The following is a 14,764-nucleotide window of genomic DNA, read 5'->3' on the forward strand; positions in this document are numbered from 1 at the left end:
TGATAAACATTATGAACAATAATGGCCCCAGATTGGCTCCTTGCGGCACACCGGAATGTGTTTCATATGTAAAAGAAGAGAAACCATTGTAGAAGACATACTGAAACCTATGAGAAATATATGATTTTAAAAGATGTAAAACCAAACCTGTAATACCAAATGCTTGATGTTAAAATTTTGCGATCAATGCGGTCAAAAGCTTTTGAAAAGTCTGTATATGTTACATCTACTTGTGATTTGTCATCAATCTCTTCAGCAATAAATTGAGATATACAGAGTCATCAAAATTGATTGAGAGAGTTGGTACTCCCTGCTTTTGTCGTGAAGTTTGTCAACCTTATGACAGATTTGTTTAAGGTTATATGGCAATGAATTCAGTGGCGTGACAAGAGAACTGGGGGTTGATTGTCGAACTCACCTGAATCAGTTACGAATAGGAAAGTTACCTTCTTGCAAAGTTGCGAAGGGTTTTAACGTTTGTACGAATCGCCTTGGTCGATGCGCACCCTATACCTTATTGCTACTTGCATCTTTGAGAACAAATTCCAGAAATGAAAGGATTTAAAATTCCAAACTTCAAATCTGACAACTAATATTTTTTACCAAAAAAAAAAATCTAAAAAAGACGCCACTGAGTTTTGAAATTTGAAACTTGAAACTTCAAATCTGACAGCTAATATTTTTATACAACTTAATAAACCAAAATATTCAAGTTCAGGTTTACCAACTCTCTCAATCAATTTTGATGACTCTGTACATGCTAGGTTTGTGACAGTTGAGCGTTTATCAATAAAACCATGTTGTTGTGGTGAAATAAAGTTTCTCACATGAGGATATATGTAAGAGTATAAAATAATTTCAAGAACTTTGGAGAAATTACATAAGATACAGATCGGATGAGATATTGACACATCAGCTTTGTCTCCAGATTTAAAACCAGGTATAACTTTAGACAACTTCCATTTCGATGGAAAGACACTATTCTTGAGGGCGGTATTAGATATTGCTAATAAAGGCTGAATAAATACATATTTGCAGTCATGTACGAAGAAACTAGGTAATTCATCTGGACCGGCTGTAAATGAATTGTTGAGATAATTTATGGCAGTAAGTATATCATGCTCAGTAATTTCTTTAATATAGAACGTTGGTGTGTTTAAATTCTAAGTATCTATATTGGAGTCATTGTCAGAAGATTGAGTATAAGAAGACTGAAAATAAGAGGCAAATGCATCAACAATATCAGAAGGAGTATTAAGGGAATTATCATTATAGATCATTCGACCAGGAATTCTTGTTAGACCTTTTTTGGATTGTACATAGGACCACAACTTTTTGGGATCGTTCCTAAGATCAGTTTCTATATCCGCGAGATATTTTTATGTGAAGTAGCTATTTGGTTTTTCAGCAGTTTACGGTAAAATTTGAACTTGGCGTAATAAAATGAATTTTTATATTTTTTATATTTCTTATGATAAGTAATACGATTTGGATTTAATATTACTGATTATGTTACTATCAAACCATGGTGGAAATCTAGTTTTTTTGGAAATAGCTCTATATGTTGGCACATGTTTGCTTAATATTTTATATAAATAGCTGTAAAAATGTTCTACTATGGCATCAGTGTCCTTGAAATTTCTTAAAAAAGACCAATCCACATTACAAAGTTCCTGATAAAGCAAAGGAAAATTAGCTTTACGAAAATTAAAAGACTTTGATTGACTTACATTATTATTTGGAAAAGAGTTTGTGCTATCACTTGTCAAATCAATTAAAAGTGAGAGAGCTGGATGGTAAGAGTCTTCTACAACGATAGGAACTAAATCATGCATGACCTTACAATTAGTATTTGAGAAAACAAGATCCAGCAATCTATCACTAGAGTTTCTGATGATGTTATACTGAGATAGATTCAAAAACTTACTAAAGTTGTTAAGCGTAAGAACAAGAGTGTCATTTGTATCAGTAGTGTATTGTAGAATATTAAAGTCTCCTATTATAGACAAACTATCATCACCACTAAAGTTATCTTCAAAATAATTACAGAATATAAGTAAATCATTATGGGAAGGTGTTCTTGGAAAATAGACAACAAATATATAGAATGGTAGTCTGTTTAGATAGCATTTACACCCTACAATCTCAACATTGATCAATTCATTAAGTAGATTAGTTAAATCAATATTTTCTACAGTGATAGAGCATTTTAATGCCAAAAGAACACCCCCACCTCTTGAAGTATTTAACTGATTATAATTACGATCACACCTATACACATTGTATAAGTGACGGGATATTATTTCTGAATTAGAGACAGAATACAAATGATGTCAAAGCTCATGTCACTAGTGCCATTAAAAAAATCATTTACTTTATTGCGAATACTGCTCACATTTTGATAATATATTGAGACAATTGGGACGTAGGGAGATATTAGTTTACATTATTGACCTTTGTAATACTAGGAATACCATTGAAAAACTTAATACGAAGATTAGCCTCTCCACTTGCAATTCTCTGATTTAATTCTTCTTTGATTCGACGAAAGTAGGTAATCTGTCTTGGTGTCCTATCCGTTGAAACTTTTATATTCCTGAATTGCTCATCACTTTGAATTTGGGTACGATTAGATTTCAATTTATGGAAAAGTGTTTGTGCATGTTGAGCGTTATCGAAACGAAGCTCTAAAGGCCGAGGATGTGGACGCGAAACATCGAGTCTACCTAGGCGGTTGCACTTAAAATTCATTGATATTATGGAATCATCAAGTCCATATGATGTTAAAAATTCAGTTATACAGTTCTTATCTTTGGCATTTTTCTCAGAGGCAGCTAAACGGACAGATTGTTAGGTTAATCCATAAATTATTAAATTGGCTTTACGATTTTGACGATCATTCCCCTCCTATATTATCTCCTCAAAATTCACATCAGTAAGTTTTTTTGCTTCAGATAATTGAACCTTCAGCGATTCCACTGATTTCGTCATATCACTGATTATTTCTTTTAACTGTGGTATTAATTCACAACAATAACAAGTGCCATTAGGATCCTTTGACAAGTTGATATTACGGCAATCAGACAATTTCCATTCTATACCTTCAGTAGATTTGATTTTTGATGTGAGAGAGAAAATGTATTACAAACTAAACATTTCAATCCCGGAACAGTAGGGGTAATTGACACCTTACATTTTGTGCACACAGCAGGCATTTTCTGACACTATTGGTACTTATTACTCACTGATAACCGGTAAAATTGTATTAGAATCACAGAGATATTTAAGACACGTATTCTCGGTACGATCTCTAATATAACGAACTATAATATACTAATCTCTTTATCAAATAGTCGTTTTGGTGAAAGAATTTGTACAAAGAACTTATTCGATATTTCGATACAAAACATATTTTGATATTATTTAAAATTTCGTGTTATACTGTGATAAATAGAACAATCTATCTATACTTATATAAAGCTGAAGAGTTTGTTTGGTTGAACTCGCTAAACTCAAAAACTACTGGTTCGAATTAAAAAAATCTTTTTGTGTTGGATTTATCGTATCTATATATAGGCTATATAACATCACGCTGCGATCAATAGAAACGAAGTGGCAATAAAAAATTCGGAAAAACGGGAAAATTATTACTTCTTTGACAGCTTCCGTTGCTTACGCTGCTTAAACGGTTAAAGTTACGTAAAAATTATGTAGGATGAAATTGTTCTCCTCTAAAAGTTCTAAAGAAAAGTTTTAAGGTCGACTCAGTATAACCTTTTTTATGGTAATTAAATTTGTTCTAAAATAATAATGCATTATGTATAAAATTTTCGCGTCACAGTGTTTATAACCGAACTGCTCCGAAACGGGTTGACCGATTTGTATCAAAGTTTTTATATATATTCGGTAGATCTGAGAATAGGTTGTGAACTATTTTTCATACCCCAAAGTAATAAGGGTGGCCCACCCTAAAAAATGTTTGTCTATTTTTTGGACAACATTTTTTATTTTTATTTTTTTAAGATTTGACATCAAAAAATACACATATCCCTAAATTTTCACCTTTGTACCACCAACCCCCATTTTTTAATCGTCTATATAATAAAAATCAATTGCTGTTCCTGTTAGTCTCGCTAAGACTCAAAAACGGCTTGACCGATTTGAAGATTTGTTTATATTACGGGGATGGTTTATAAATAAAAAAAAATAAGGAAAACTTAAAAGAACAGTTAAAAAATAAAAAAATTCTAAAAATTTTGTATGGGAATCGCCACTGACGTGTCATACAAAACTAATTCTTCCGTGCGATTGTGAAAAGTATATTGCATTTCAAATCGTTCTTTGTTTTTTCGTTAAAAAAAACGTCGTTTATTTTAAGAAAAGTCTTGGTTAAAGTGAATTTAATTACACATTGCGAAAGTTTCTTATTCATTTTGATCTTCCATTCGACTTACCTATATTCACTTTGTTAGTTTCGATAAAAGCTCAAACTTTACCGTTATTCAAGGATTCAAGGATTTAATTTGAAGTTTTCAATATTTTAAAATTATCAAGACAAAATTTACAGATTTGATTGACTGTGAAAATAATTCTGTGTTGTTTTATGAAGTTCATTAAAATGCCGAGAAGACGACAAGCTCACATAGGTCCACGAAGTCAATCAAATGTGCGACGAACTACCTCAGGTGCAAGCCGCAATGATTTATTTCATGGGTAATTCGAATATGGAAGTTGATCAGCGTTGTGCTCATAATCAACATAATCAAACATTGAAGCGAGACATTGGGTGGTATGAATAAAACTGAGTAGATACTCATATTCGAAGTACGAAGTACCTACTTCATGATTACTCTTATATACCTGAGCATCTACTCTATGTACTGAGTACCTGCTTGGAAATACTGTATCTCCCCGGACACAAATTGAACATCTACGCGTTTTGTGAGCATTTAATCTAAAAATGAGCATCGGCGTGGAAAATAATTGAGCTGCCTGTAAAGCAGCTTAGAAAACGAGTAGGATCGTTGAATAGTGAATTTTAACTAAACATGGCGACTTTCATGAACGTGGAACGTCGTCAAAAGGTACATTCAGTTTGAAAAACACATTAGAAGTGGGGATTTCGAAAACTTTTCAGGTAATTAACTTTTATTTATGCATTAATTGTGCAGTGCGTTTTTTCTAACACTGGCCATAGAGATTCCCTTCTCAAGGTGTCTACCCCATACTAACTTATATTTTGGTGACTCGATTTTTGCCTTGATGGTTGAAAACTGTCACTGTTTTCCTTTTTTGTTGTATCGAGATGATACTTGAGCATCAACTGTTACCTACTGAAGTATTAGCATCATCTAGAAAAACTAGAGATATTTTGATATGATATTCGAGTAGATACTTCGTATTTCGAGTATGAGCATCTACTGAGTTTTATTTATATCAACCATTGTCAAAAAATTGATCGAACGTTGTTTCGACAGAACTTCCTTCGCACCAAAAGTATAATGAAACATATTCAGCATTTTCGAGTTGAGTCTTTTCTTCACACAATTTTGTGATGACATAATCAACATTTACGAACAACACGTATACCACCTTGGATTGGTGCAGTGTAATACTAAAAATAACTGTATTGTATTCCCAAAATTATCTGCGAAAATCGAGTGAGCCATTCCATCAATTTTTTGGGGGGAATAAATAAATATTCTTAACAATTTACCAATCTTACAATAACTTTAAAACGTCCGCAAGATCTCAAAGTATTCATTTCTGCAACTCTTGAGTTATTCACTAAAATAAATTGACTGATCCAAATATTTTTTTGAGTCACTGTAAAAGCAAATCTAAAAAATATGAATGCCATGATAAATTACGAAAATATACTGATGATATTTTGCACATTTTAGGTAGGATATATTCGGCAAAATCTTGAGATGACGTCATCAAGTTTTTCGGCTTGATAAACAGATATATTTTGATTAAAAACGTCTGCAATATTTCAAAATTCAGTTTTGCAATTCTTGATTCAATCAATAAAATAAATTGACTCAGTGATTAATTTTGTTGAGACACCCCCTATAAGCAAAACTAAAAAATATGAATGGAATGATAAATCATAAGTATAGTCTTATCCTATTTTGGACATTTTAGATAGGATTCATTTGGGAAAATTTTGGGCTGACGTCATCAATTTTTTGGAGGGGATAAGTAAATATATTTTGAATAAAAATGTATTATGCTTATCATATGTTTAAAACATCTGCAAGATTTCAAAGCATTCGGTTTTGTAGATTCAAAATTAAATTGTAGGTGAAACGAAGTTGACGGGGTCAGCTAGTAGCAAATAAAAAGAAGCACAATAAAGGGCAAACATATTATCATTTGCGCGATGTTTTTTCGGTGTTTAAAAAGCATTATTTTTTGCGCCGCCTGGCTTACTCCTACATCGTAGAACACACGCAGATTAACTATTAATAAGAATAATTGGATTTGCTCAAACTTTTCCTGAAATATAAATAAATAAGGAAGCAATTTAGCTTCCTTAATAATTAATTAAGCAAAATGTACCATGTAAATTGAGTTTGATTGAAAATTCAATTCTATGAAAGATTGCAAAGTTTGATAATGTAGAGCATGAATTTCGTGTCGAGCTTTTTGTTTGAGTTGCGACAAATATTGGCGCTGTTAATACTGAAAAATTGATTTTAAATTGGCGAGTAGAATCTACAGGTACCAGCATTACTGTACCCAAGATAAGTTCCGTTTGAACAAAAATTATACTTTCCTGATTTCTGTAATTGATTTAGTGATAAATTACATCAACTTTGATTGAATTTTGTTCACGTTTCCAGCCGTAAAACTCCGATAACGTAATATCTTTATAACAGACGGCCATTAATAACATTGCTAACGCTATAATGCATTAATCCTTGCTACTTCTAAAGCCTCCAGTGTTTAGAATTCATTCCCGTATCAACGAGGGTTGTGCGATCTTTAATAATCCTATTATCTTAATAATTAGGCGCCATATGGGATATATTTAACACGTTATAACTACGGAGATCACTTTTTTAGAGCCGCATAATACGTTGGCGAGTTAATACTTTCACCACCAATTTGCAGTGCCATTAGACCGTAAGTAAAGTTTATTACACGATTAAAAATACTTATATGTACATTATTAATACTAAATAGCTTAATGTCAAAGTTAGATAAGAGTGTGTTATTAAAGTCCATTTTTAGGCAAACTCTTTTGAAATGTTTACATTTGATTTGTATAACGTAGGTATGTTTGTGTTAAAATGATTTTTGCTTTGCATTTAACACCGACGTTATCCAGACATTTCAATAATGTATTCAATGATTATTATCATTTAACTCTCATGATTAGAGTGAGGCATCATTTACTTTTTAAACACTCGTGCACTGATCTGTAAACACATCGGAAAACCAAACATCAATGGACTCGTAATATTGTAAATTACAGGCCCTTGCCTCAAATAACCCCATTACTGCACCACTATATTTGCCTTATGAAATTTTATTCTAATCAATGCGCATAAAATTATTTTTTTTCTGAATTTATTATTGCTATAAAAGAATTACACTCGCCTTACCTCGCCGGTGGAGCACAATAAAATTTTGTTAATATATTACAACCGCCAAATAATTTACTTTATACAGAAAAAAAAATTGTGTAAACTGATTGCCCAATGCAATAAAAGAGTTTGTATTTAATTTATTTTCTTGATTTTTACAATTTTTCAATTTTTCAATATTTCGATTTTATAATATTTTGTTTTTTCAATTTTTCGTTTCGTCAATTTTCCCATTTGCAATTCTTTAATTTTTTGTTGTTTTTTTTTTCTACAATTCTGCTATATCTCTTCGAGTTTTCATTTTTAAATTTTTCACTTTTCCGATTTTCCAACTTTCGAAACTTTCAATTTTTAGTCTTCGCAGTTTTTCGATTTGAAATTTCGCGAGTTTGGAATTTTTATTTTTTTAATTTTAACATTTTTCATTTCTTCAGTTTTTCGAAAAAAACGAGAAAGTACAAGTTATTCTACGTGGCTTACAAGAAGTACAATCCACAATTATTGAATAATATATTGACCCTATGTTTTTTATTATAATATCTCTTGAAAGAAAACTATGTACTTGAAGAAAAAAAAAAAAAGATTAAGCCCCACCCGCCTGCCTCGATCTCAATTGTGATGAGTTTTTTATTCCTAATTAGACCGAGGGGCGGAATTTAATTGTAAATTCTACCCTTTTAAAAACATGTTTCGTATGGTAATTTCTTGTAGAGAAATGAGGATTTTGCAACTAAGCTCCACCCTTTAGCTTACGATGAATACAAAATTCATCACAACTAAGAAGGGGTGGGTTGGCTGAGCGTATATTTTGTGCATTTTTTCTTAATTAATTTTGTTAACTATCCTGTTGTTGAAAGAAAACTTTGTATACTAAAAAAAAAAGAACAAACTCCACCCACCCGCCCAGATCTCAATTGTGATGAATTTTTCATTCATTGTTAGACCAAGGAGCGGAGCGTAATTGCAAAATACATATTTCTCTGCAAGAATTTACCATTTTCAACATGTTTTAAGTTTCTTGTTGTGAAAAGAAGGCTACACGTATGAAAAAAAAGGCAAACAAATCTATGAAATTAAAAACGCATAACGTTAATCAGGTGATTAAAAGTACGGTACAAACGGGCACTGCAAATCGAATAACTACAAAATCGAAAAAACAAAATATTATAAATTCGAAATATTGGAAATTAAAAAATTTTAAAATTGGAAAATCGAGGAACTGAAAAAAAAAATTGAATAATGAAATAAAGCAACGAAAAATTGTAAAATCCGAAATGACATTGAAAAAATTAAGGAAACGAAACACAAAATTGTGAGTAAAATCAAAAAATGAAAATCAAAAAATCGGGAAAACGAAAAATAAAAATAAAGCGTCGCCTGAGAATTTGTTTGATCAACAGACCAGAACGCACTCAGGCCAATGTCGATTCTAAGCGTTCAGAAACGATTTAATCTATAAGCCATTATATTTCGATTTTTGATTTTTTGTATTTTATAAACTCTCAATTTTTCGATTTTTCAGTTAATCGATGTTTTAATTTTCCTATTTTTTGACTTTCGATTGTTTCGATTTTTCAGTTTTCAATTCTTAAGTTTTACGATTTTTCAGATTTTTGATTTTTCGATTTCTCAATTTTTCTTTTTTTAATTTTTTGGTATTCCAGTTTTCGGAATTTTCAGTTTTTCTTTAATTTTTCAATTTTTCAAAATTTCAGTTTTGGGATCTTTCAGATTATAGATTATTAAATTTTTCCATTTCACAATTTCTCAAACTTTCAATTTCAAGATTTTAAATTTTTTGATGTTTCGATTTTACGCTTTTCCAATTTTTCTCCTCTACAATTTTACGATTTTCAAATATTTGGTTTTCAAGTTTGACTTTTATAAACTCTCAGTTTTTCGATTTTTCATTTCTTCAATTCTTCAACTTTTCAGTTTTTTTTGTTTTTGATTTTTCAATTTTTCAATTATTTAAGGTTTTGATTTTTCAACTTCACTTTGTTGCCTTTTTGATTTAACAATTTTTCAATTTTTTAATTTCTCGGTTTTGGGATTTTTCAGTTTTTCCATTGTTTAGTTTTTCTTTCATTTTACATTTTTTCAAATTTTCTGTTTTGGGATTTTTCAGATTATTATTTATTATTTAATTTTTCGATTTTCTAATTTCTGAATTTTTCAATTTCTCTGTTTTCAATTTTACGATTTCTCAATTTTCCGATGTTTCAATTTCACGTTTTTAAAATTATTCTCTTCAATTTTACGATTTTTAAATGTATGGTTTTTCCAATTACTCAAATTTGACATTTACAAACTTTCAGTTTTTCGATTTATCATTTCTTCAATTATTCAATTTTTCAAATTTTTGGTTTTTCGATTTTTCCATTTTTTAAGGCTTTGAGCTTTCGACTTCTCGTTTTTGACTTTTTGAGTTGTTAATTTTTCAATTTTTTAATTTCTCAGTTTTTGGATATTTCAGTTTTGAGATTTTTCAGTGTTTCCATTCTTCATTTTTTATTTTTTCGAAATTTCAGCTTTGGGATTCTTCAGATTATTATTCAATATTTCGATTTTTCAAATAATCGATGCTTTGATTTTCCTATTTCTTGACTTTCGACTGTTTCGATTTTCCTGTTCTTCAATTCTTCAATTTTTCGATTTTTCAGGATTTTGATTTTCCAATTTTTCGATTTTTTGAAACTTTCGATATTTCAACTTCGATTTCTCAATTTTAAATTTTTTAATTTCTCAGTTTTTGGATATTTCAGTCTTGAAAATTTTCAGTTTTGCCATTTTTCAGTTTTTTTTTCATTTTTCAGTTTTTCGATATTTCAGTTTTGGAATTTTTCAATATTTCGATTCTTCGACTTTTCGATTTTTGACTTCTAGATTTTTGGATGTGTCAATTTTTTTTAATTTTTCGATTTTTCGTTTTTTGATGTTTTAATTTTTCAATTTTGAATATTTTAAATTTTTCGATTTCTTGATTTTGCATTTCAGTTCTTCGACATTTCAATTTTACAAATGTTTCGATTTCTTAATCTTTCGATTTTAGATTTTCTGTCTTTCAATTTTTCGTTTCTTCAATTTGTTGAATTTTTAGTTTTTAATTTTTTTTAATTTTTCGACTTTTTAATATTTTGATTTCCCGATTTATCGAGATTTGGATATTTCGATATTTTGATTGTTCCGATTTTCAGTTCGTCGATATTTCTATTTTTTAATTTTTCTATTTTTTTAATTAGTACATTTTTCGATTTTTCAGTTTTTCTGTTTTACGACTTTTTTGTTTCGGTATTTTTACATCTTGGTTTTTCGATTTCTCGATTTCTCGATTTTTCAGGTTTTCGATTTTTCAAATTTTCGATTATTTTAATTTTCCATTTCTTTCTCAGTGTTACTTAATATCATACAATGTATCGAAAATAGCCACAAAAATTGTTAGTAAAAACATTTAAAAATTCATACAAAGTAGGACACAATGTTTCCAAAACAAAAATGACTATATTTTGCCGAAAAAAATGCATTGGATTATTACCATTTGAACAATTTTGTTTTTTTATGTCAAAATCGAGTGAAACAGTGTCCAAACCAACCAAATCGCTTCTGAACGCTTAGAGTCGACATTGGCCTGAGCGCGTTCTGGTCTGTAGATCAAACAAGTTCTCAGGCGACGAAAGAACTTGAAAACTGACGAAACAACAAACTGAAAAATCTAAAAATTAAAAATTGAGAAACTGAAGACGCGAAGAATGAAAAATTATAATATCGAAAAATTAGAAAATTGAAACATTTCAAAACGAAAAATTCAAGAAACGAGAAACTGAAGGATGAAAAAAAATGAAAAAAAAACATCTCAAAAATTGGTTAAAAATAAATCCAGAGTTTCCGAAAAATTAGCAGATTTGATTTTGGGAATTTCAATTTTTTATGACAACCCTTGTAAGTTAAAATAAAAATGTGTATGTAATGTTTAAGTAAATGTAAAAAAACGTGTTGGGCGTACGTTCCAAATAAATTTTCCCTTAACAAAATTTTGTGATGACGTCATAAATTTTTTGGGGGCGATAAACGAATAAATTTTCTTTAGCGATTTACCATGATTACGATCACCTTAAAATATTATGTCAAAGTAATCGGTTTTGCAGTTTCAAAGTTATATTGCGAAGTATTGTTTATTTTTTCCAAAAATTCTGGATGTCTAGGGTGAAAATTCGCCACGGATTCATACACCACAAGTGCAAGCGTATCTTACTTATAAAATTTAAAACTTTATTATAAATTAAGATAACGTCATCCCATTGGATGATTAGCCAGATTTTAGTTAGCGTTTAACCATCTGCATGATATTTCTAATATACATACAAAATGTGACAACAATCGGTCCAGTAGTTGCGTAAAACCCTTGTAATGCACCGAAAGTGCTACTACGTCTGTTTTATAAGAACGTAAGTATGTATAGTTTGTTTTCTTGATTCTAACAGTATACGTTTTTAGAGTTTAGTTCGTTTTATATATATATTTTAAGTTAAATTAAAAGCAATACGTCTTTTAAAGAAATAATAAAAAGTATTTGGTAAAATTGTCTTGATTCTTGTCACCGAACTGTCTCTTCGAACCTTCTCAACATGATTTTATTTTAAATTTGATTGCATCTATTTTCGCTAGTAAGTAAGTGAAACAATATTGGATAAATAAAATATAAAGTATTCTATTCAGACATTATATGTATATCATGCACTGAACATCACTGAATATAAAACAGTTAGGAAAACATGCACTAATACATAAATATTGGACAAAGGTGGTGGAGTGTTGTGGAATAAATCAATAAAATATTGTAATCTAAATTAATCAATAAATGCCGCATATGATGGGGTTCTATAATTTCGAATAATTTATCGACATTATATTATATTCTAAAAGAATTACACCATTAACGAGTTTACAATAAAATTATGAAAATACATAACTCCAGTTTAGCTTTATTCTATGGATGAATATTTAAGAATGCACTAGGTTTGTTTTACAAATGAAAATCAAATTTTTATGATTATCTCTTTCTGTAAATAAGTGAAGTTATTTTATTATTTCCTTACTTGTTTAAACGACCAGCTCGATTTTTCTTTGAACTAAATATTGTCACAAATAAGATCTCCGATTCATTTTCTGCGGTAGGTGTACTCGGTGCACCAGCCTATCTCGTGTGCACATATTTGGTAAACATTCTGCACTCGCACATGTTGAGTATCCAAGTTCGCAATAGCTTTTTATTGGAGTAATCAATCACCTTTCACGCCGCACTTATTTTTTGGTCAATCTAATTCAATACATACTGAACAAAGTTGGTATAGTGTTTCCCGGAAAAAAAATGTACATATCATCAATCAAAATGCGAGAGAACTTTGGCGGTACTTTGAGGGTTGAATGAGGAGAACTAGCGGTTGCCGACTTTCATGTTCTTAATTAATGTGTTTGCCTCCTACACTCACCACAAGCTTTTCAAGCGCCAGACGTGGATGATATATATGCTTTTTGAAAGTAGCACATCATATTCGCAATTAAAAGCGAATTAAAATTACATTTGTACCTCTTTTTTATTATCATCAGGTTCGAGAGCCGACAAATGGTTACGACTGAATACACTTGGGCTTCATTAAAAGAAAATCAGGAACTCCAGTTTCTGTAACTCTAATAAAAAATGTATGTATTTATCCGGCTATTTCTGAACTAGCTTGAGAACGAAACTAACTCTGCGAATTTTAACTGTCATAACTTGAAGTAATAGCGCTAAATTTATCGAATTGAATAAATACTATTTTGGTATTCCGTAATCACTAAATAAATTTTGTTTGTGTTTTACTAAATTAGATTTTATTTTTTGTGTGTATCTACGAACATCGCATTTCACTTATATTACTGTTTGTATTCAAAATTGTTTTTATACCTAGGTAAGACCATAATAACAAATTTTGAAAACTAAAAGCAGGTCATTGATGTGTGATGAGTCTTTTTCGCCATCACAAAGTGAATAAAAAACGCTAGAATTTTATTTGTCGTACACAAAATAATACAATGTGTTTCAAAATGATTTTCATCCAGTGGCCTGTGGATTTTTCATATATATTAAAAAATCCCACTTCACGAAGACAATGACTGGAAGCTAACTGTAATTCTTGATTGCATAACTAGATAATGATTGCAAGATAATTAGTGTAATTATAATTGTTGATTGCATAACTACAAAATACTCTGGGAAAGTGATGTAAGTATCGAAGTTATATAACTCAAGCGTTGGAGGGATACATTTGACTCAAACTCCGCTTAATTTTTCTGTTTGTTGTTTAAATTTCGTCCCTGCATCTAAAAATTAAAAAACAGACACACTACGTTTCATGTTGTTAAAAATGTGCTACAATGTGTCTGGTGTTATTTCATCGCATATTAAATTAATTTCTTCCATTAATTCTTTCAGATTATTAATTTGTTCTTTTATAGACTGATCTTTGATGAATTCCAAAATTGAGAAATCGAGCCAAGGAAAAACTCTAGAAATCCTAAATTTTCCTAAGTATGAACTGTAGCTCTATCTTGTTGGAATAAGCCACTTTCAAGTTCCTCCGGATGCACCTGTTCTAAAAGGAACCTCGATGAAATTGTGTGGATTGACGATAACACTTCATGTTTTGTAATTCTGTTTGTTGATATAGCCGCTCAAGTGAAACCGCACCCGAAAAGAAGTTAAGATCAAGAACGTCATCGTGGTTTAAATTTTCTTAAAATAAATTGCAATATTGCATCCGACTATTGTGATCTCGTGTTTAAGATTTCTTGCATCAGGGTGATTTTATATGGATGCATGTGCAAACGCTGTTTCAGAATCCATCTAACTGTACCGAACTACACGTAATGACATGACGAATGCGGAATTTCTTCAGCAAGCGCCTGCACTTGTTCCGTGACGTTTATTTGTCTGTGGGCTTCCAGTCGATTTCCCTTTTAATAAGCTTCCCGTTGTCTGAAATCTATCTATAATTTGGCATACGTGATGGTGCAAGGCAGCATTTTCAATAATTTTGTTGGGAAATTTTAGTCGACTGTGGCTTGCATTAAGAATTGAATATTGCCAATCTTCATTTATTAAGTTTCCGCTTCGAAGATAAGGTTCAATA

Source organism: Zophobas morio, unplaced genomic scaffold (assembly GCF_036711695.1).
Source record: "Zophobas morio isolate AGI-343-1 ecotype UQ-CSIRO unplaced genomic scaffold, CSIRO_AGI_Zmor_V1 ptg000026l, whole genome shotgun sequence".
Lineage (NCBI taxonomy): Eukaryota > Metazoa > Arthropoda > Insecta > Coleoptera > Tenebrionidae > Zophobas > Zophobas morio.